This window comes from Ochotona princeps, chromosome 1 (assembly GCF_030435755.1).
Source record: "Ochotona princeps isolate mOchPri1 chromosome 1, mOchPri1.hap1, whole genome shotgun sequence".
In the NCBI taxonomy this organism is placed as follows: domain Eukaryota; kingdom Metazoa; phylum Chordata; class Mammalia; order Lagomorpha; family Ochotonidae; genus Ochotona; species Ochotona princeps.
In genome coordinates this window covers 57632229-57657377 of record NC_080832.1, presented here as the reverse complement: position 1 = coordinate 57657377, position 25149 = coordinate 57632229, and positions in this window count along the sequence as shown.

Below are 25149 nucleotides of genomic sequence, written 5' to 3'. Positions count from 1 at the left end.
ACAAAAATCTCCTGAACTGGAAAACGCATTCCTAACAACGGAGACCAAAGACTATTTTCTTGGTCGTAATAAGCTTTACACCAGGATGTGATGTGTACCACAGGAAATGTGCTAAGTGACTTACAAAGCTAAAAACTAAAATAAGAACACCTTTTCCCAAAGCCAAGCAGACGTAATCCAGAATATATGTGTCTTAACGATCAACGGTGATGCGTCCTCAAGTAAGAGTACTGGCAGCACGATTTGTCGTTCATGGTTCATCCTAAATTCCCTCCGCAATAGGACTGAATGTATAGCTAACTAACAGGCAAGGCAAGGCAAGGCAAGGCAAGGCAAGGCAAGGCAAGGCAAGGCAAGGCAAGGCAAGGCAAGGCAAGGCAAGGCAAGGCAAGGCAAGGCAAGGCAAGGCAAGGCAAGGCAAGGCAAGGCAAGGCAAGGCAAGGCAAGGCAAGGCAAGGCAAGGCAAGGCAAGGCAAGGCAAGGCAAGGCAAGGCAAGGCAAGGCAAGGCAAGGCAAGGCAAGGCAAGGCAAGGCAAGGCAAGGCAAGGCAAGGCAAGGCAAGGCAAGGCAAGGCAAGGCAAGGCAAGGCAAGGCAAGGCAAGGCAAGGCAAGGCAAGGCAAGGCAAGGCAAGGCAAGGCAAGGCAAGGCAAGGCAAGGCAAGGCAAGGCAAGGCAAGGCAAGGCAAGGCAAGGCAAGGCAAGGCAAGGCAAGGCAAGGCAAGGCAAGGCAAGGCAAGGCAAGGCAAGGCAAGGCAAGGCAAGGCAAGGCAAGGCAAGGCAAGGCAAGGCAAGGCAAGGCAAGGCAAGGCAAGGCAAGGCAAGGCAAGGCAAGGCAAGGCAAGGCAAGGCAAGGCAAGGCAAGGCAAATAAAACAAAATCTTATCACTTTAAGATAGGAAATAATTTTGCTACATAGAATAAGTCAGAAGTTTATCTCCAGCCTTTCCTAAGAAGAGGAAAAGTAGAATTCTCCCTTCCTTGATGACTACATTTCAGAGATTTTTTTTTTTCAGATTTATGAAAGACCTCCCTGGGTCTCAAGGTATGTCAGATGCTTATCTAGTTTTCAAAACTATTTCAAAACAAGCACATTTTAAGAAACATGCAAAGAATTGACCATTACAAATATCCTGAAGTAAACACCTAATCAAACGTTTGGGAGGCTTGTTTTTAAGCTCTATTTCTGCTTCCAGCATATTTGATTCTGCCATAACAGTGATATTTCTATCTTGGTTTTCTTTGCAGACTGACTGAACGTTTGTTTTACTCATCTTTTTTAAAAATTTTCTCTTTCTTGCAAGTTGCAGCTTATTTAGTTTAAATTCCATTCACTTCTGCTCTGCGTTTTCTCATTGCTTGCTCCTTATTGATTTTTTCTTTCTCAGTAAGTCCATGAGAAGCATTACTAGATCATTCATTTGAGATATTTTTAATTTTATAAGCACCTGATATTATAAATGTCCCTTTCCATACCATTTTTGCTACATTTCCAGGGGTTTGATAATTTTGTGTAAATTTTCATTTCTTCAAAACAGCTTTTTTAAAATTGATTTTGTCAATGAATCATACATAGGTCATACAGTAGCACTGTTTCCTTCCAGAAAGTTCTTCATTTTCTTTTTCATTTTTTCAGTGACACATTGGTCATTCAATAGCATGTTATTTAATTTTATGTTGTACATTTTCTGTTCTCTCTATTGTTGATTTTATTTTATGGTTTTTCATTTAAGGGGATATATAGTAACTGTGTAATGGAGACTGTCATATCCAGATGTGAGGATATAATGCAGTGTGCATCTCTACTTCCAGATCAAAGAGGAACTCCTAATGAAACTGTTTTATATATCCTAACAATAGGAAGCAGGACTCTTTGCCAGTGTCCATGTCTACAGTGTCAAGATACACTTAAATGGCAGAATGATGGACTTACAACTATTTATGAAGGACTATACTATCATAATGACATAGGGAAAATCAGCAGGGGTGGGAGGGAGGGGAATTTGGAGGAGGGGCAGGGGAAATCTCAGAGCCGATATAATTATTTAATTTTTTAAAAAGAAGAAAAAAAAGCTTAACAATTCTCACTTTACTTCAACACCTCTATCTGTAGCCCTACCAATTTCTTTTTCTATTGCTGGCAACTCTAATACTATTTACTTTCCAATCATTTTAGCTCTGATTCCCAAATGGTTATTTATAGCATAATTTGAACAGATTGAAAGAATAAGAAACAAAGGTAAAAATAATAAAAGAAACAAAAGTTCTAATCCCTGTAAAAATGTAGAATAAATCTTCCTGGATACATATTTATATATACAAAAGATTATATCAAATTTACATATTAGTAATGTAATCATGATTTGTCCGCCTGATTTTTAACGGAAATTACTTACATTTCTGGTTATATAAATTACATATATATGGCCACAATACTATCTTCAGTGATTTCATAAGTAGAAACAGAAGAACATTAACATTTTTTCTGACATCTCACATTTAAAGCATGAAAGTAAATATCATTATGTTTGTTGTCAGTCACCACTCATAACATTTAACAGAACCTTCACTTCAGATTCTTTTCTAGGATTCAATGGATGGATGGCATTACATCTGCAATGTTTATCTTTAAAAATGATTCAGTATATCTCTATATCATAAAATTTTTCTTTTAGGACATAAATTTGAATTTTTGTTGGACTTGATAAATTCAAGTGACTCTTTATCCTACATTTACAACATATGTTCTTTTGAAATTCATATAAATTGATCAATTAAAGAAAAAAATAATTAATCGGAAGACTCTGAGGGCAGAGAAGCACTGTAGGTTCAGATCTAGGGCTATGTAAAAATCATGGACCCTCGAGGTCAAAGAAACACAGGAAAGGAGAATCGTGACCAATATCTCCCTGCCTGAAGGCAGCAGGACAGAGTGTGAGGGCTCACTTCAGCTGCCCATTCCCAGGCTTGCATCAATTGCCTAAGATTCAACTACCTGGGGGAGGGCCCCTAACTAGTCTTCCATGATGGAAGACTACCCATGGAACTGCCATCCCAGAAAACTTCCCCACTTTTTTTGTTGTTGTTATTTCTAGGAAATAAGGTAAAAAGCGGAAGGGATAATGAAGTCTGTGCAACCACAAAGTGTCAAATTACTTTGCCAGTGCTAATAAATGTTTTCATAACTTCATTAAAATGATGTAATTAAAAATTTAATTACGTTGATTTTAACATGACACCACATTCAACTTTCATTTAATAAAGCAAAAATTGGCACAAAATGTAAATCATTTCCATGAAACACAGTGTAAGCCTCAGGGTGTGAACACTGACTTTATTTCACACAGTGGTCTAGCTCCCAAAAATCCCCAACTTTTGGCTACTCTTGTTTCTGCATTCCTAGTCCATTTTATTCTCGGCCTTGCCCTAGTACTAGTTTCTTAGCCACACATTAACCCTATGTTTTGTTTTTCTTTTAATTTCACTAGATGTATCCTGACAACAATGCATATTACAATTCTTACAACAGATTTTTTTTTTTAATTTTAGTTTTAGCATGCCTCCCAGCTTTCAAGACAAAAATAACTAAATAAACAATTTTAGTAGATAATTAGGGAACATATCTGACAAGCCATCTCAAACATGGACCTTACTCTTTTAACATTTATTTTATTTATTTGAAAGACAAATTACAACAAATATCTGCTTTTCTTTAAAGAATCTCCTTTCTCTCAGCATTCAAGCACAGAGAATGCCAGTGCCCAGAAAAAATGTTACATACAACTCTCACCAAAGCTATCCTGCTTTCCCCTCTATTTTAAGATTCTCCAAATCAGTGCCATCAACAAAGACAAATTAAGTCCCAGAAACCCTTGACCTAGTAAGGACACCTGCCTCCACTTCCAAGTGCCACCAGAATTTGTCTCCAAATGGAATCACTCATCCCTTAAGAGAATTACAAAATGTTATCAGAAGCCTATTTCTGTCCTCTGATTCAAGAAGAAGAAAATACACCACGCTTTAAATCTGGCTTTGGAAGTGTTTGGCAAAATCACGATCATGCAAGAGTGTCTTTATTGTAAGACCATTCAAATCCTTTAGGGGGAAAAGATGATAAGGGAGAGGTTTAATATTTGTCATACTATGTGTGAAGAAGAGATTTGAAAATTAGTCTCAGACAGAGCCATCATGCTAGCTAAACCTCTCAGGCTTATACCAAAACACAGTCATGCACACACAGACATAAACACGCAGAGTTTGACCTCTATAAAGGATATAAAAGTCAGCAGATAGCTATCAAGATTAGAAAATATGTGGAGAACAAAGTGGGAGCTTTATTATTTATAATGCAAAATAGAACATTGAATCTGTACCTGATACAGACTTCCTAACGCTCTGTCCGTAAATCCTGGACCTCAGGAAACCACATCCAAGAGCGTTCAAAAGACATGCACATCAGTCACATTTGCAAAGTTATTCACTGGCTCATTCTCACTGACCCTTCTGTTCTGACCTTGCAACTGAGTGTCATCTATCATTCAGCACTACGGGTATCAACTGGGAGCTTTAGGAATATGCACTTTCCAAATCCAGCTCCCACTGTATCAGATCCTAGATGTCAGCAAAATCCCCAGGGGCTACAAATACATGTAATGTTCAGAAGTGATGTGTCAGAGTTTGAGACATGAATTTCCAACTGATTTCTTTTTTTTTTAAAGATTTATTTTTTATTACAAAGTCAGATATACAGAGAGGAGGAGAGACAGATCTTCTGTCCAGTGATTCACTCCCCAAGTGAGCCACAACAGGCCGGTGCACGCCGATCCAAAGCCGGGAACCTGGAACCTCTTCTAGGTCTCCCACGCGGGTGCAGGGTCCCAAAGCATTGGGCCGTCCTCAACTGCCTTCCCAGGCCACAAGCAGGGAGCTGGATGGGAAGTGGAGCTGCCGGGATTAGAACCGGCGCCCATATGGGATCCCGGGCCTTTCAAGGCGAGGACTTTAGCCGCTGGGCCACGCCGCTGGGTCCCATTTCCAACTGATTTCTAAGGAATTTACATGTGAAAATGATGATGATAGCCTACCAGCAACCCTTTGCATGGAAGGCCCTTGAAGACATGTTTTCACCTGAGCAGCAGGAGCCCAGCAAACTTCAATAGACTGTGAGCAGGAGATGCCCTATGGAGAAGGCAGTCATACATGCTCAGCAAATTATCATGTATAGGAAAAGTGCTTCACATGCAACATCCATGAATTTACATAAGAGACAGTGCTGGAGACAGAACTGACCCAGCAATTGCAACTACCAGTGTATGTTTATGCTAATCTGGGGGACAGACAGAGCTAGACCTCATACTGGTAAGCACACATAGTCAGCTCTGAGACCACTTCAGACAAGGTTTCTTTGGGCATCTCCCCAGTGGAACCGCTGACTCAGAACTCGAACCATGAGGAATCACAGGATCTGTGGTCTGACCGTGAAGTGCATGTGCCAGATCTGGGACTCCTCAGTGGCTGGGACAGAGCAGTGGATGGCATACCCAGATGCACATAGAGGATATTGAAGCCCATTGGAGGCTGCAGAAAACATCTTCTATCATAACAAAGGAAGGAGGGCAGACAAGTTGACCAACCACCCCAGCCAAGAGTTGGCAGCAAATATCTGGGCAAATGGAGAATCTAGGGTGTACTGACACAGCCAATGGACCTTGGAAGGATTTCCTCATCCTTGGATCAACAAAATGTATAACATTTCAGAACTATCAAACCCACTTGAGCAATACCATCAGCGTATACTCCACAACAGGGATCCTAAGATAATATCAGATGGCCATTTCCTGCCCTTAGGTACCCAGTCTCTTGGGAGGCTGGATGTAGCTTCTCCCCTTATCTTCCCCTTTTCTCCAGATAAGTGAAGAAGAAAAAAGAAAATACGGACACAATGATCACACCCACTTTTCCCTGGCCTGTGATCTTTCCCACCCTAATCAACTATGTAAAAATAATAAAAAAATGTTTTAAAAAAGACATAAATAAATAAAAGAAAAAAAAATTAAAGAAAAAGTAAGAGTGAAAAAGAGAGAGGTAAAAGTTATCTTCCCAATACTGTTGGCACATGTGGAGTAGAACAGCCATATTTTGTAAATGTGAGGTTTAAAAGAACAGAATTAGCTCAAACTATGATCTGAAAAACTTATTGATGCTACTGGTCTCTCAAAGGAAGAGGCTGACGGTGAGACAAGGCAGTGCTGTTGCCAACCTGACTTTGTCACCCCAGACATAACTGCTCCTTTATGCATCCTGCAGCTGAGGGTGGACATGGACTCCCTCCACATTGTCTAAATAGAATTCCAGAACTCTACTGTGCCTGAGGTTCAGCCTAGTCCCCAATATATTTCCCACATTAAATTATGCTCATTACAGTTCAGTCAAAAAAGACACAAAAATACCAAAAAAGACACAGTAGTAATAATATTCAAAACATACAATAATAGTAAACCAATTTATGCAAATATCTATGTCATCCATGACATATACTCTAATTTTTCAGAGGAAATTTGATACCTTCAGAAATTAAAGACCAAATTGAATTCAAAGCTAATACTAGGATGAGATAGTTTTCCACAAACTCCTCTTTAAATAATATTTACTTAGATTTTTCTATTTGCTAATCAGAATTAACAGAGATCTTCATTTACTGGCTCACTTTCCAAATGTTTGGAACAACTAGAGTTGGCTAGGTCAAAATCAGGAATCTGGACTAGGACCCAGGTATCCATGTGTGTGTCAAGAATCCAAGTACTTGTGCCATCACCTGCTGTCTCCTAGTGTACACATAATCACGGAGCTGGAATTAGAAGTAGAGAGGGGACTTGAACTTAAGCATTCTGATATTGGATACAACTATCCCAACCGGAGGTCATACTCTGGCAACAAACACATACCTCTTATCCAAATTCTTCCTCCCAAGTTTAAACTCACTGAATGAGAACTTCCACTTACTGGGCCAGAACAATTTGCATTTCAAAGAAGTCTCTGGACAGTGTTGATATTGTTGTTTTGGAAATCAGAGGCAGAACCATGTTGTTACAGGGAGCCAAACTGGTTATCAGAAAACACCATAAATGCATTAAAAAAACGAAATAAACAGAAACCAACAAGAACCAGAGTGGGGTGAAAGCCAGCCAGGAAAAGCCACTGTTCCTGCTAGGACAGGACGTGAACTGAGTTGGGTTAGCTCAAGGACCCCTTGGCATGCTCAAAACCTGCCATTGGGAGGGGTTCTGATGGAGGAGCCTGGGCAACTCTTCTGGCAGGACACAGTCCCTGCAGGTAAGCGCAAGAAGCATGATAGGAAACAGTCCAGAATAGGCCATGGAAAGTTTCCCACTGGCACACATTCAGCATGGGTCAGGAGCAGACCAGGCTGAATCAGTCCATATCACCCACTGGCAAATCCGATCACCAGATCAGAGTGTGGGATGAGCCGGGTTTGGTCGCGACAAAACCAGTACACATTATGGAATGCCAGGGCGTGGTTGTCTGTACTGAATATGAATGCAGCACCCAACCAGCACACGTGAGATCCATGAAGGAAGGGAGGGGCAGAACTGGCAGCGGGATTAAGGGGCTGGTTCCCTCGCCGGACAGCTACTCCCAATGGAGAGCGTGGGCTGGGATAGAGACAGACTAGACTATGCAAGGCTACAACACCTGTGCGCTGCATGTGGAATAGATCAGGGAAAAGCCAGGCTGGGCTGATTATTCCTGCTGGTGCAAGCATAAATTAGAGTGGGTGAGGGATGTTTGGGCATAGCAACAGAAGCTGGCACTGGGGACTAATTCTGTCAAGTCAAATCACAGAACCACCTAAAGAGTGCATAAACCGGGACAGAGAGACCTAGGAGGGAAAAAGTGGGTTCCCCCTTCTTGGGTCACTAGTCCCGTGGGAGGGCATGAAAACTAGGACGGGGGCTGGGATGGCTAGATAGAGAGGCACTCAACAACACCCGTGAGGGCTGGATGGTTGAGTTGGTTAGATAGAACTAAGCTTTAATACCCATTGACAAGTGCCAGAGCCAAATGGGATGGGGGACAGACTGGTCTTCTGCTACACATACTGGCAAACCAGGGTAGGGGGCGGGCCTGGTGTGGGTTATCGTGGGTCGCCCCAACTAGGCTACAGCTCCCACTGGTTAGTGTGAGGGCCGAGTACGTGCTGGGCAGAACCAGACTGGACTGCAACACCCATTGGTTCCAGTGCAACTCGGGACTGAAAACAGAACCAACCCAGCAATTGCAACCACCAGCTGATCGGGGTGATGGACTGTGCCAGGCCCTGTGCTTGCTAGAACATGCAAGAAACTAGTCTGGGAATACCTCACAGTTTCTTTGGAGATCTCCCCAATCGAACTGCTGGACTCAGAACTCTAATCAAGAAAAGACAGAAGACAGAGCAGATCAATCATTCATCTCAGCTACATGTTAGAGCGACAAATGGGGCAAACGGAGACTTTATGATGGACCATATCAATCAGTGGACGACCTCATCGAGCGAAACTGGCAGCGATTCATAACTGGAGAACTATTAACACCACTCGAGCACATATCTCAGAGCATGCCCCACATCCGGGACTCGGGGTGGGCAGGAAACCGGGTGGGGCTTCTCCCTCAATATCCCCCTTTACCTCAGATACAAGATGGAAACAATATGGACATAATAGTATTACCCACTTCCCTATCCCCCTAAACCTTTTTTTTTCTTTTTCTTTCTTTAACTGTAATTAACTATGTAAAGATTGTCAGCAACAACACAATAAAATAGATTACAAAAAAAAAAAAAAAGAAATAAACAGAAACCAACCAGAAGTTGTGCTTTTATATTGAGATGAGCCATTACTAGAACTAACAGCCTTTCCTTTCTTTGTGACAGAATTCGTTTCTCAGTCATGCTGCTTTGGTAAAATCAGCAGCAAAATTTTGTTCCTGGTACTCAAACCTGTGCCAAATGAAAACTAAATCTGTATCCAGTGAATGGTGGCTTCCATAAAATTAATATGATAACCTAAAGTTAGTACATTAAGCTTTTAGTTTATTTTATAACAGCACAGATCTTTCGGTGGTAATTAGCTCATGCAACTGGTTTGGAGGTTTATAGAAAATAGTTTTAATAACAAGATGACACAGCAAGAATTGAAAATGTAAGCCACACTTCTAAAGGAAATAGGATTTTTAACATACACACTTCTTTTTCCTGAATCCTCTTGTGGAAATTCTTTCTTATATCTGTTGAGCATCAAAAGAAGAAGGGAAAAAGCCAGACTTAAAAGCCTACTCCACCTGGCCCTGCCCCATATCTGTGACTCAGTGATGGAAGCCAGTAGGGACAGAGTAAGAGAAGGCCATGGACTTGTGTATGTTCAGGCCAAAGAGAGAGTGCTTGCTTTCCAATGATAACAATCACAAGCAAGTTCCTTCGTTGCCACAGAGAAAAATGAGAGGGAAGACTGAGTGAAGCGGTCAGATTGACTTCGCTATCCTGTCTTCCCTCCTAGGGTGAGTAGTGAAAACTCCTCCATGGAAAAGGGAAGAACAAGTGGAAGGGACATAAGAGTTGTTACTGGTCAAGGGAGTGATAAAGAATGTGTGCATTCTTAAACCGGAGCAGCAGTTCCACTGATTGGCTTAAATTTTAATAACATTTATTTCTTTAACACCAAAGGAGATGATGTGACCTCTTGATCTAAGTTTCAAAAATAAAGTACGTAAATTAAGAGTAAAATAATACAATAAAACTTTTCAATGCTCTTTGAAAAATTGATTTAAAGAAATCTTTATTTTGTTGAACAACATTTGAATTCTATCAACATGAATGGATCTTCAAAAGTTACTAGAAGATGCATTTTATGAAAGAATTATGCAATTTTTTATTTTTTATTATCTAAACACAAGCATCTTTAACTTTATCTTCCTGAACTTTTCAAGTATCCTCACAGATAAGACTTAAGTTAAAGTTGATGCATCTATAGTACTCACATATCAAGAAATAATACTGGAGAAATAATAGGATACTTGACTTCTTTCATAAGCAGTTTTAACAGGTATGGAGGGCTTGTAATCACTTGTAATTACAAAAATGGTAGTTCTGAAGTTTCAATGTTGAAAAATAATCATATGTTTCTTCAACATCCATATTTAAGGTAAATGGAAAAATGTTTTTTTTTTTTAAAGAAATCATGTGATAAATGCAATGTTCATCCAATCAAATTGATTGGCCACAGCTAATTTTTGGATTCATGCTGATTTCTCCCTCATTCAAATCAATTGAGCAAATCCTCTATGTGGGAAACAAGCATATAATAAGTCCTATTTGCTGAACTTCAGAAAGGCAAGCAATTCCTGAAAATCTTAGGAATGTAAATATGTATTCCTAATTCCCACTTAGGATTAATTGAGCATCTCAAAGGAGAAGTTGCATTTTCATCATTCTGTATATAGAAAAGGCCAAAATATTATTAAATCTCTATGAATAAATAGTGTATCCTCTTCAGATATTTCTCTACATGATGGAGAAATATAACATAACTGCTATAATTAATTGAAGTCACTGAATCTTACGTTATGTTTCCGTATTCAAAACAACTGAAAATATAACACTATGCTTTTCATCACTTTTTGAAAATGGCATTAGGCATCACCTATAATTCCAGAACAATAATGCCTTTCTGTAGGTAAAATAAAAGAAATTATGAAAGTCCTCTTAGACTACAAAATACTTAGAAATGTAATTCAGATGCTATCTATCCTGTAGTGTCTAACAGTAAAAAATTACAACAATTGGTTACAATGTTTGAAGGTTTTGAGATCGGATTCAGGTCCTGGTGTCCTAACTACACATATATTTTAATGCCAAATTACATAACCCTGCTAAATGTCAAGTTAATTGATATATCATCTATATTTATCAAGTGCCTGCTATGTGCAGATCATTGCACTTATAGTTCTGTAGTCAAAGGGTATAGTCAATTAAATTGTCAGTTATAATATAGCTTAGTATGGGAGGCTATATACCCACAAATAGAATTTGAAGACAGGATATGCTTCTTAGGGAAAAAAAATGTAGCATATAGAAGTTAACTAAATGAAGTAAAGACATAAGTGAGTGATAATAACAGAGAAAGTTTCTATAAAAGCCATGAGGAAAGGACATGATAGAGAAAGTAAGAACCAAAAAGCAACATTTTGGCTGGAGCCATATTCTCAGAAGATAGGAGCAGATCATAAGGCTGTTTGAAACTTGCCTGGGTGTTGGAACTTTATCATAAAGCAAGAGAAGGCACACAGTTGTTGTTAGGTTAAGAGGTGATTGAGAGAAAAAGAGAGAAACAGACATTTAGTTCTGACACAGGGTTTTATTAATCAGGAGAATAGAGTCTGACTGCCTGCTACCTGGCAGGAGACCGCCCCAGGAACGCTTCCACTTTGAGAAGTGACCACATGAGGAAATGGCTGCCTAGGGTGTATAGCACTGGGCTTTTGTACATCTTAGGTGTCCAGGATGGGAGCAAGCATTAGATTCTCAGTCTGTACATGTGAGTGAACTGTAGCAAATGATCTAGAAGGCAGGTGTGTCCTGGTGGTGAGCTGAGCCAAGTCCCAAATAGACGTTCTAGACGTTTCTGAGTAGATAAAAGCTCACTCAGATTCTACCTCAGACAAGAAACATGCCGTGACAAACCGGACAGTTGTTTCAACTAAGAAAATTATATCATCACATTTGAGAATGTTGGATGAAAAAGATTGCCGAAGTCTGTTGAGCTGATACATTGTGACACTAAATCTGAGTGACAAAAATTAAAATCAAAGACAGTTCATCAAGGAGAAAGCAGAACATGTGTCAGACTCCCGGATTTGATGAATGAAAGCCAGTTATTCAGAGAGAAACCAAGGGAAACAATGAAAATTAGAGAAGGCTGTCCTTCAAGAACCCTCCTGACAAAGGTGGCAAAGTCATTTCAAGTGATCAGAGGCACTAGCATGGAGCCTGTGGAGGTAACCATCTGAAAAGGATTTGCGGTAGCTGACGCTCAAGATGAAGAGCAGCAGAAGGGATGGTTTCATGGGATGTGGAACAACCTGCTATCAGTTATCTCCCTCATTCTTCTCTTGAAAGAATTTTGCATCTGTTGATTGGATGGATTTTAGATTTTTAGTTGTTTATCAGGGTCGGATCTGAAATTCAGATCTGAATCTCAAGGAGAAAACATATTTCATTGCTTAACTGAATGAAAACAAGGTTGTTCTGTTGTCTATCCTATTCGTCAGTCCTACTTGGTAAGTTAGTGGCCATAAACCCAGTAAAGCATAAATGAGCATTTCTCTCACTTCAGTTGAGGTTGAAATAAAACAAACATCTTGTTTTAGTCTGTTTTACGCAGATAGCAGATAGCACATGACAGCTAACAGAAAAATGTCTGAGTGGCTCAACCACAATGAATCTTGTATCACAGTTTTAAAAAGTAATATGCAAAATCCAAAGATAATAGATTAATCCATTGTTTTTGGATTCAAGGGAAATGCCTTTATTAGAAAATCTAAACAAATAGACAATGCAGATATAAATAAGTCTGTATCCTCTACATGGATAACAGACCAAAATTAATAATTAGAATAAACTCTAAATAGACCATTCCGAAATAAATATAATTAGTGAATTTCTCTTTTGTAAAGGGAAAAAATGAAGTGATCCTGGTGAAAGTGACTTGACACAGGAGTGTTTTTCCTTGATGAGCATCTGCATTTGGGCAGAGTATCTGAAAGAACTTGCAAGCCAGGAAGTCATCTTGCTTCTTCAGGGAAGCCAAAGATCTAGGTGGTGTTTTGGAGCGATGTGGCCACACTGTAGTTGCATGGTTGTAGAATACAGTAAGATTTTTTTTAATAAAAAAATTTTTATAAGAAAGTTTTGCCTAATCAACAGAATTTTTAAATAATATGCACCACAATAGGAACTGTTTCAAAAATTGTTGAGCACTAGGTGATGACTGGGGTCATCTTAATATTGATGCAACTTGAAAAAATATTTCAAATGCAATAACCAATATGTGTATTTGTTATTCTCATGAGAAAACTCACACTAGACATAATTCATAATTAAGTAAGTAAGTAAGGCTAAACGAGGCAGACACACACACAAATTAAGACAAGACAAAATGTCAGTTGCCACTCCAGCATGAACTTGTTTATCTACACTTTACTGTACATTGTGTCAATCAGGATAATCAAATGCAATTGAACGCTGCTAACCCTAGACTAACTCTCATAAATTTAGAATACTGACTATTTATTGCATAGTTACAGAAGTAGCATTAATCTCAACAGCTTCTGTAGCTTCTCTCTCTACCCAGAATATCCAGAACCCAAGCAGATAGGAGACTAAACAAAGAGCTTGACTCTCCTGGTGGAGTTTGGTTAAATAAGAAAGCACTGCAATATCTTTGTGTTCTCAGTCTCCTGGTGGGAAACAGAAAAAAAATGTTTTACTTATGCAAGCTGCTCACGCAAGGCGGTATCCAGGCCACAAAGATTAGATTATTGTAACTCCCTGTTGGCTGACGTGCTCCATAAGGCCTTACATAAACTCCAGCTGGTGAAGGACAAAGCGTCCAGGTTCCCTTTGAAATGGACAACATTAATCAAAATATACTTCTTCCTATCTGAAATTCTTATGTTGATTATTGATTTTTTAAAAAGTGTCCTAATTTTTAAATTATGTTTAATTCAGGGGGTGAAATCTGGCCCAACTCCAATGTTCTTTTTACAGTCTCTTAGCAATTTATGTTTCCTTGCCAGCTTCTGAACCTTGCTAGAGTAAATCTGCTTTCAGTCCCAGTACAATTTCAGGGCATTATAAAACAAAGGTATTTCCATAATCTTTACTATGTAGAGTTCTGCTTTGATTACAAAGCATTGGGTTTGCAATATAATGATTTGGTTAAAATTTTGTGGCAAATGTTCCGTGGAACAATATGAAATGACATCATTTTATTTCTCATTACACAAAGGTGAATAGACACTTCCTTTATTGATAGAGACTTAGAGTTAAAATAAAAGACTCACAATGTGTGGATCAAATAATCTTTTAAAAAGACAGTAATTAGCAGATACACAAATACCCACAGAAAATTCATGATGTCAAGCTCTAAATAGAACAGAGAAATACAGAAACTTTCATAATAGAGTACACTCCTTTATTAGATAGCTCAATCCATCTTAACTAAAAATGGCATGAAACTTTGGGGCATAAAAACAAGCCAAACACATTTTATTTACTAACCAAAGCTGAAGGTATTAATTAAACACTCAGAAATATGAAAATGTCAGTGGAAACCATACTTTACCTACAGAGAAAATTTTATTGAAGTCTGAAGGAGATTCTAGAACTACAGACCTACAGAGGCTTTATACTGAAAGTTTCAATCACAGTTTCTCTAGAAGAACATCACCTTGAAAGGTTTTGCAAATGTTTAAAAGTCTGAATATAGATTCCCTAAACATTTTGTCAAATATCTATTTTGCAATACCTGAGTACTTAATCACAGTTTGGTTTTATGAAACAAAATGACTAAATAATGACTGCGTTGGCTTCAGCTTAAGACCAAAGATAAGGACCTACCTTCTGCTTAATATATAGTTTACAATCAATACTGTCTAAGCAACTCTGTATTTATTAGCTTACTTAAGCTTTGATAATTCATGATAGACAACTAATGATAATTCAGGTATCACTTTTCCTTCTTTGTGTAAACATATTCAATTATATCTACACAAGGCAAGCAGTAAACAAATATTTGTATAATACATAAAGTTAATCATATATTTTAATATTACAAGTTAAAGATAACTTGAAGCAGAGTTCTTTTTGGAGGAAATAGTCAGCAAACCATAATTTTTCTCTTTTCAGCTGGCTCTGAAAGCAAAAAGAGTTATGGGGCAACACAAAACCAACCATCTGCGGCCAGGATTGTGGGCAGGAGGTTAAATTGCCACTTGCAGCATTAGCATCCCACATCAAGCAGGACCATATTGAATCCTTGATGTTATATTTTGAATCAAAATTCCTGCTAGTGAATCTGAAAAGCAGCACAGGATAGCACAAGTGCTTGAGCCCCTACAACACTTGTGAGACCTGGATGGAGCTCCAGGAGCTCCTGGTCTGGACTTGGGCTGGTGTAGACATAGGGAGCGAACCACCACCACCAATCTCAGCATTCAGTAGCAGGTGCTATAGCCTGCCTCAGCTCAGCCAGTCCCAGTTCAGGTCTCACCAACAGGTGTAGAAACCTATCCTAGAGAAGCCCATTCCCAGCACCAGACCTCATGTGAATTGGCAGGTGTAGTCCAACAGGACCTATCCTGCTTCCCAGCATGGCTCTTGCTCATGCCAGTGTGTGCTGTGGACTGGCCAGCCCAACCTCATCCTAGACACGGCCCACACATGGTAAATAGTGCTACAGCCCAGCCATGTCAGGCCTGCCTCAGGCACTGGCTTTCATGCTCACCAACAGAACCTGTAGCACAGAAGGGGAATTTTCTATGTTCCCCTCCCAAGACCAACCCCAGAAGTAGATTTCACATTGGCTGCCAGGTGCTGCCACCTAAACTGAATGGCCAGCCCCTAGTCTTGGCACTCACTGGCAAGTACTATGGCCTACTCTAATTGGCCCTAACCCATCCTGGTTCTCACTGATGTGTGCTACAACCTAGCCCAGTCTGGCCTGCCTCCAGACCCAGCTCACCTACATGTGGATGGGTATTACAGCATTGTCCACTCTGGTCTGTGCACAGCCCCAGCTGTCACACTCACCAGTGGAGAGCTACAGCTCAGCAGGGAGTGTCCAGAATTCCCTTGTTAGACCCATTCCCATCCATGGGTCTTATACGTGCTGGCAGATGTTTCCACCTGGCCTGGCAGGGCCTGCCCACAGTCTCAGCTCTCATTGCTGTGTATTTCAGCCTAGCCCAACCAAGCATGACCCACACCCTGCACTGGCTCTTGTGCATGACAGAAGGTGGTGTGGCCTTGCCCAGCCCAGTTTGTCCACAGACCTCACTCACGCATATGCTGAGGAGTGCTGCATCGTTTTTTGACTTGGCCCACCCGCAGCATCTGCTCTTGTGCTCCCATGTGGGAGCTGCAGCCTAGTAGGGCAGTTCCCCAAGTTCCCCTACCAGAACTGCTCCCAGCCCTGGATCCCAAATGTGCAGGGAAGGTGGATTGGCCCTAGATGTCATGGTCTGCCCTCAATGCCAGCCTTTACATGAACTGGTGGGTGCTACAGCCTGACCTGCCTGGCTTCTGTCCAGGCCCAGCTCCTGAAGTGTCAAGCGGGTGCCTATCAGGTGAGTTCTCTAGTATAGCACGGCACAGCCCATCATTAGTCTCAACACACTCCATGCAAACTAACTCCATGCTGCAGTCTCAAAGAGGAAACCCCACAAGCCTCCTGTGGAATCTGCTTCTAAATATGGTTCTTTTGCATTCTGGTAGGTGCTGACCAGACATGCTCTCAGTTTTCCCAGTCTAAACCACTCCATGTCAGCTCTCTTGCTAAAAGTGGCCCAGTTCATGGAAGACCCCAAAAGTCATTCCTCTCCTGTCAATCATATCCTTATGCATTTCTACCCCATTATGCCCCCTAAATCCCTTTCTCTGGGCAATCTGTAGGACCCCTGCCTAGGTGCTGAGGTGATGTATCCCAGCACAGCATTCCCTGCCTTCTGCATAGATCTTAAAAAAAAAAAACAGAGTGAACAACTACACTGATACATTAGTTATATTGGTGGTATAGTTTACACAAATTTGGCATTACCTTAGAATGCCTGCTAACTACTGGTTGCTTTTCTCCCAGCAATATGATAAGTACAGTAGCCTACTACAACTGGGGAAATCTTTAAAATTTTAAATTAATTATCACTAAATAACTATGTAATCCAATATTTAAAAATTTAAAAGCATTGTCTTAGTTATGAAACAGTCAACAAATAATCCAAAATGCAGGTTACAAAATATTTATACCTAAAAGACAATAATATATAACACTTTACATATTTTGAGATAAAGCAGTTATTGAAGACAAATCTATAAGTAACAATCTTAAAATTAACAATCCAACACTTTGACTCAAAAACAGAATAAAAAAGGAGTAGCAAAGGGAAATGTGTGTATGTGTGTGTTTTGAACACCTTATCTAAAACACTTAGAACCGAATGTTTTACATTTTAGAACTCTTTAACAATCACAACAAACTTAGCAGCATAAAGCTACTTGTTTAGTAGGTCACAGTTCTGTATATCAACAATCCACGCGGTGTAGCTGGGGGCTGTGCATCTAGCCTCACTGTTGGTGGAAATGCTGACTAGTACAAACATTATAGATGACAGTATGGGCACCCATTGAGCAACAGTGTTTACTATTTCTACTTACAACTTATTGCATCCTTTACTTAATTGAGGGATATACTTGTGATTACAAGATAAACTGAAAGTATTTCATTGCAGAAACTAAAGAAAAAAAAGAAACGAGAAAAAGTGTGGGAGGATGGATACATGGAGTGAGATGGTGGATAATATCATTATGCTACTATATCTGTATATGTGAATTAAATGTAATTATTTTAAATGATTTTTTTAAAAAGTCTAAAATCAGAATTTTTTCCCTGGATTGAGTCTCATGTGGAGGTTCTAGGGAAGAGATCAAGTTCATTATGCTTGTTGGAAAAACTCAGTTCCTTGTACTTGCAGGATTTAATACCCCTTTCCTAAACTTCTCTTAACAGGTGAAGGTTACCCACATTTCTTAAGACATAACCACAAATTCTTCCACAGAATAACGAAGAAGATTTGTAAAATCCTATTAAACCCAGATGCCCATCCAAAGAGGAGTAAATAAAGAAACTGTGATATATCTACCCCCATGGAATACTACTCAGACATTAAAAAAGAATGAAATTCTACTATTTGCAAGCAAATGGTCCCAACTAGAGACCATTGTGATCAATGAAGCAAATCAATCCCAAAAGGACAAATATCATATATTCTCTCTGATATATGGCAATCTTCATGCAAAATATGAGACCAAAGCCCTTTCAATACTGTTTTTGCTGTATCTCAGGGAGTTTGAAATTTTTGTTTTTAATTTCATTTATTCAAAAATGTTTTTGCTTTTCTCATTAATTTTCTCACAGGCTCATAGGTCACACAATAGAATCATTTGCTTCAGGAAGATTTTTGATTTTCTTTTTAATTTATTCAGTGACACATTGGTCATTCGGTAACATATTATTTAAATTTATGTTGTAAATTTTGTTTTTCTGTATTGTTGATTATGTTTCATTTAAGAGGATATATATTGGGCCCGGCGGTGTGGTCTAGTGGTTAAAGTCCTCGCCTTGAACGCGCCTGGGATCCCATATGGACACCGGTTCTAATCCCGGCAGCTCCACTTCCTGTCCAGCTCCCTGCTTGTGTCTTGGGAAAGCAGTCCAGGACGGCACAAAGCTTTGGGACCATGCACCCATGTGGGAGACCTGGAAAGAAGTTTCTGGTTCCCGGCTTTGGATAGGCACAGCACTGGCCGTTGCAGCTCACTTGGGGAGTGAATCATTGGATGGAAGATCTACCTCTCTGTTTCTCCTCCTCTCTGTATATCTGACTTTGTAATAAAAATAAATAAATCTTTAAGAGGCTATATTAAAGATGAACTCTCAATAAAACTGTTGAATGTATTTTAACAATAGGATGCAGGACTCTTTGCCACTGTCCATACCTGCAATGTCAGGGTACACTTAAATAGTAGAATGCCGAACTTAGGACTGATTTTGAAGGACTATATTATTTAATGATATTGGGGAAGTTAGTGGGGGGAAGGAATAAGGGGCTATGAGGAGGGGGGTAGTTTTGTATCATGGCATAATAACATATAGAAATTAATTTAAAAATCCTATTCAAATTTTAAATTGCTCTAACTTCTTTGCTTGTGTCCTCTGAACCCAAAAAAGTGTTTATTGATTATATAGGGACCATCCAGTTAACTTTTCTGTTTTTAGGCTACTCCATTTGAGACCTTAATTGCAAACATGAAGAATCCATTCATGGAAACAGCTTTATGACCAACGGGAAGACAGTCTGTAAAAGGATCTCAAGGGCTGGAAAGTTTCTAACTCATATTGGAATCTCTCAGCACACTATTTTAGTAGACTAAAGTAAGCCATTTGAACAGATGCATTAAAGCATTTTAATTCAATATCTATTCAAATTAAAACACTAAAATTAGAGCTTAATTTCAGTTAAAAATTCACTCACAAAATAAAACCTATCAGTAAATCTCAGAATGAAATGAAATGTCCTCAATCTGATAAAGTGCACTTAAGAAAATCTTGAAGCTAATACCATACTTCATGTGAAAACTTGATCTAAAATTGGAAAGAAAGGTATGGCATTACTAATCATGTTACACTAAAATGTTAATAATTACAATAAAATGAAAAGTAGAGACAGGAAAGGAAAGTGGGAGAGATGAAGCATGGAAGAGAGAAAGGGAAAGAGAAGAGAGACAGAAGCTGTAAGTAGAACTATCTCAATTTAAATGCCAAGATTGGGCCTGGCGCTATAACTTAGCAGCTAAAGTCCTTGCCTTGCAAGTGCTGGGATCCGATTTGGGCACTGGTTCTGGTCCTGGCAGCCCTGCTTCCCATCCAGCTCCCTGCTTGTGGCCTGGGAAAGCAGTTGAGGATAGCCCAAAACCTTGCAACCCTGAACCCTCATGGGAGACCAAGAAGAGGCTACTGGCTCTTGGCTCCTTGCTTCTGATAGGTGCAGCTCTGGTCATTGCAGCCACTTGGGGAGTGAATCATTGGACAGAAGATCTTTCTCTCTGTCTTTCCTCCTCTCTGTATATCTTTTTAATGAAAATAAAAATATAAATCTTAAAATAAATGGCAAGGTTATTTTTGTTAATGTTTTTATTATTTTAAGATACAGTTCCATAGGCTCTGGGATTTCCTTTATACTCTTCTCCAAATCCTACCCACTCTGTCCCGGCCTGCAGGAAACGATGCTCAAACCCTGAGGGTGGATTGGGAATGCCAGGCTGCTAGCCCAGGAAACACATGGACACACGTACTTGGTGGAAAAGAGTGCCTCCTTCTCTTTATTTTACTCTTCACATATATACCTTCTCTAGGGGAGGAGGAGAAGGGGTGGGGTTTCCTGGAAGTAATTATCTTCATTGAAGCAGGGGAGGAACTAATCATCTGAACAGGAACAAGGGTGGAGGTTCTATTCCACTTGCTTTACCCAGGATGTTCTGGCCTAATATCCTGCTTGCTGTGGCCCTGCTTGCCCAAGGCAGGCTTTGCAATGCAACAGGCTGTCAGGCATGCCAAGTCTAAGGCCCATAAGTCTGTGGCTCCTAACACCCCTCGACACACAGTGATTTCCCCTAAGCTATTAGAATTATATAGTTCTTCATAAAGAGTCATGAGTCCATCACTGCAAGTATGCACAAGGGCAGTGAGTCCCTCATCTTATCGTCAAAGTCCATTTAACAATTTCACTGGGAGTCCATCTTTAATCTAGAAGTAGAGATGCTTAATGAATTGCATCTTCGCATCAGGATATGATCATCTTCATGACACAATTACCATACATCCCCTTAAATGAAAACCCATAAAACGGGAATAAACATAGAAATTTACAATGCCATGACGTTGAATAACATACTATTGAGTGAATAATGTGTCACTGAAGAAATGAAAAACAAAACCAAGAACCTTCTGTAAGAAAATGATGCTACTGTATGACCGATGAGTCAGTGAAGAATTTAACATGACAAAAATAATGATTTTAAAGAAATGAAATAAAAAATAAAAACATCAAAATCCATGAGATAGCCCTGCTGATCTTTTTTTGGAAAGAAATTTCACCTCTAGGCAACAAGTAGATACATTTTGTTTTTTAATTCAGTCTACTAATACCACAAGATTATTTTGTAAGCACAAGAAACTATTTAGTATTATTAGTAGTGATAAGCAAATTGACAAAATAAATACATAATAGGTAAAAACATTACATCCTTTTTTTTTTTTTTTTTTTACACAGAAGCTGATTCACTTCTGGCCACACCACTTCCCATTCCGCTCCTTGCTGTGGCCTGGGAAAGCAGTGCATGACAGCCCAAAGCCTTGGGACCCTGCACCCACATGTGAGACCTGGAAGAAGCTCCTGGATCCTGGCTTCTGATCAGCTCAGCAATTGCTGTTGTGGCCACTTGGGAAGTGAATCAGTGGACTGAAGATCTTCCTCTCTGTTTCTTCTCCTCTGTAAATCTGACTTTGCAACAACAACAGAAAAGAAATGCAGTTTTGATTCATCCCATTTGCAATAGCATGAAACAAATAAGATATATTAGGCAATACATTGCACTATTAGATCAATCCTATAAATAAAAGAAAAATAGGAAAGTCTTATTCCTGGGGTCTCAGGACAGTAGAATATTTGAAAATCTGTTTTATTTGTGAAAGTTGGAGCACTTATTCATATTTGCAAGGAATTAATAAATGGTAGTGTCTACTTACAAATTATCTGTCACAGGAAATCAAGCAACTTTGCTAGTTTCTTCCCATCTTAAATTCCATTTATTCCTTTGAGTATTTTTAGGACAGCATGATAATGAAAAAAGTGTATGTCAGTAATAGTGCACAGGCTAGAAAATAAGTTAAGGAAACCAAATTGAAATCCAGGTAAGTTATTACTTTTCTTTCCCAACATTTCTACCAAACAATGGCATTATGGTAATGCTGAATCCCCTGAACATCCATAAAAGCTATCAGCCACAGCAGTCCTTAAAAATCCCCTTAATTTTGCAAGCCATAATTTTGCAAACAAAATTGCCAAGCTTGAAACCTCAGAAGATAATTCACGCTCCTACTCAAGAATGACAATTAGTCTTTGAGTTGCTCACTCGCAATAGCAATAAAATGATATATTGTAACTTCTGCTTCTGTGTTCTGAAACAATTCATAACTATTTCATCATGAACTCACTATTAGCCAATGCTCATGGAATGCACTGTCCCTTTCTGCTTTGCTGTATTTCCCGTATCATCAGAAGGAAAGCCAAGAGGAAGTTACTTGAAAGCATCATGAAATCATACAGGCTTTCATGTTGTTAATCCACACAAGACTAGAATCTGTGTTGTGTGTGTGTGTTGTGTGTGTGTGTGTGTGTGTGTATGAGTGTTCATTCAATTTCCCGATGACTGAAAATCTATTTACTCCATTGCATATGTAGTAAAGTTGACATGACTTTTGTTTGCAGCAGCAGTTTTTCCAATATGCTAGCAGCCTTTGAATTACTCCCTACGAGATTTTTTTTTAATATATAAAGAAAACATAGCCCTAAGCATAAAATTTCAATTGCATTTTGTTTGACTTCTTATTATGTGTTTGCTGTTTAACTTATCACATCAACATCCTTTTGAATTTAACTATATGTGTTAAGTTACAATCAGAAGAATTACCATGTAAGTTACAATATGTTAAAGAAAACAAGATTTTTAGGGATCGTAGTATTGTGACTATGGAAGCATCTCCAACACTGTAAATTATTCTAATTACATTAAGGTTTTAAATTATGATATTGATTATGTAATAGGATTGTCCTAAGCAGAAGATAGGACAGACAAGAAATGAATTAAGTTTATTGAATTCCAATAATTGTGCTAAAGTTGCATATTGAATTAAATATTAAGATATTTCAGTTTTGATTATGATAATATGATAAAATTAGTGTATTAACAAATTAAACAGCATGTAAAATGTGATTAATCTCTTCTCTGAACATCTAAGTGTACTATCAATGCTATCCTCTTAGGGAAAAGCAGATAAAATTTGTGTTGAAAAATTATATAGCTGTCACAGGAATGGATCAGGGATAATTTGTAGAAGGGATAACCAGTAGAAGAGACGTGTGGGTAGGAGAGTACTTGGCACAGGAGTTTAGACTATGCTTATTATTCCTGTGTGCCATTCCCAAGTGCTTACGTTCAGATTTGACTCCACTGCCAATTCACGCTTCTTGCTCACACACATTCTGGGTGATGCTAAAGTACTTCAGGCCCAGCCACTCATCCAATAGATCTGGGTTGAGGTGCTATCTTCTGGCTTTGAACTGGACAAACTTGACCGTTAAGGGCATTTGGGGTGTGAACCAGTGGAAAGATTATATATAAATATATGTGTGTGTGTGTGTATATATATATATATATATATATATATAGATCCTCTCTCTGTCCTTCTCTTTCTCTTTTACATTCAGATAAAATAGAAACAAACAAAATATAAAAATGAAAGGAGCTGTTGTTACTCTAGAGTTAAATTTGCATGTATCCAACAAATATTTGGAGGTTATTAACTATGCAGTCAGCTTTATTTTAGTATTGTGGGTACAACAGTGAAAGAACCAGTAAGATTTATAGCTGGTCTTCATCTCTGAAGAACATAATAAATTTGGAAATTAAGACCTTAGTAGAGAAAAAGTGCCCTTATTTAAACTAGGGCCTGATACATGGCAGGAATTCACCAGTAATACTATGGTGATTCAGTTTACCTGCAGAGAACAGGGGAAGAGCTGGAGGTTAGCTGATATTAATTATCATATGCAGTCAGTTCTTTGCCTTTGAATAAGTCATTAAATGTTGCTGAACTTTTTCATGGGTAGAGCTGAGAAAGTAATATTTACACATTTACCTTTTTAATAAGAGTACCTTCAGACATGATGCAATGATTCTTGGTTCAATGGAATAAAATAAGTTATGATTATCAACATCATGAGACCCTAAGGTCAAAATTACTCACAAAGAAGTTGTATTTAGTTATGTTTATAATTACATAGCCCTCAAAAACAACTTTTAATCCCTTTTGTCATATTCAATCAAGTTTTCTGATAAGAATTGTTTTGAGAACTGCTATTTCTTTAAATATAAAAATTTTAAATATGTATCAAAGAGAATTTATGATGATTATTTGTCATTTCCATGTAAGACAAATAAATCTAATTGTAAATAATTAATCCATGAATTTAACCATTATGTAATTTAAAATGTAAATTTATCCAATAGAACAGAGCTATGATATAAACAAGAGTATGTCTTTACTTTTACTCATAGTAACTGACACCATGCTATACAGATCTTCCATGTTCTCTGTTATCTTTGTCATTGTATCAATACAATAACTATTCACAACATAATGTTACCTTCAGATTGTTTTTAAAATTTTTAAGAATGTATATTAAGCACTATTTTCAGGAATTCTTATCAAGAACAAAAGAGAAAATAGCTATAAAAATGTCATTTAAACACTAATGAGTATTCTGAATTGTAGGTACTAAATTCTTATGGCTTCCTAGAACTCTGCAACAATTTTCAGGTCTCCTCTCAATCCTCGACTTTTATATGTAAGTTCAGATATGTTAAAAACAACTATGTTGCAGATTTTTGTAATTAATCTATTCATGTCATTATATCTAAAGTTATAAACAACAATTATCAACAAAAGTGTACTAAAATAATTGATTAAGGAATCATTTAATAGCCCATTACTGGAGAATAATTTTTATTTTTGTCCTTTTCTACAAAGTTCCATTGAAAATGTAATATTATAGACCCACATATATTATTGAAAGAGATTCTTGCATCTCTTACATTTGGGCACAAAAATCTATTCACCAATAAATAGAGCCAGGTAACATGTAGTCTAACTTGAGAATAATTTTGTCATTAGTTTTACACTGATTCAAGTTACTTTTCCATCAATATAGTACTGATTACAGTGGAAACCATTACTTCAAACAGAATGTGAATTAGTACAGAATTTCATAATTTTCCATTTAAGGCTGAATGAAAAAAGCTCTGCTGACAGTAAGGTAAAAGATTATAATGATGATTTGCTGCATATTTCTCTTTTTAAAAATCTAGAAAGGATTTTAGATGTTTTAACTACACAAAAATGTTAGATTCTTGAAAGGATAAATGTTTACCTTGATCAGAAATTAAATGCGTAAATATAATAATATATCACATAGTAGCACAAA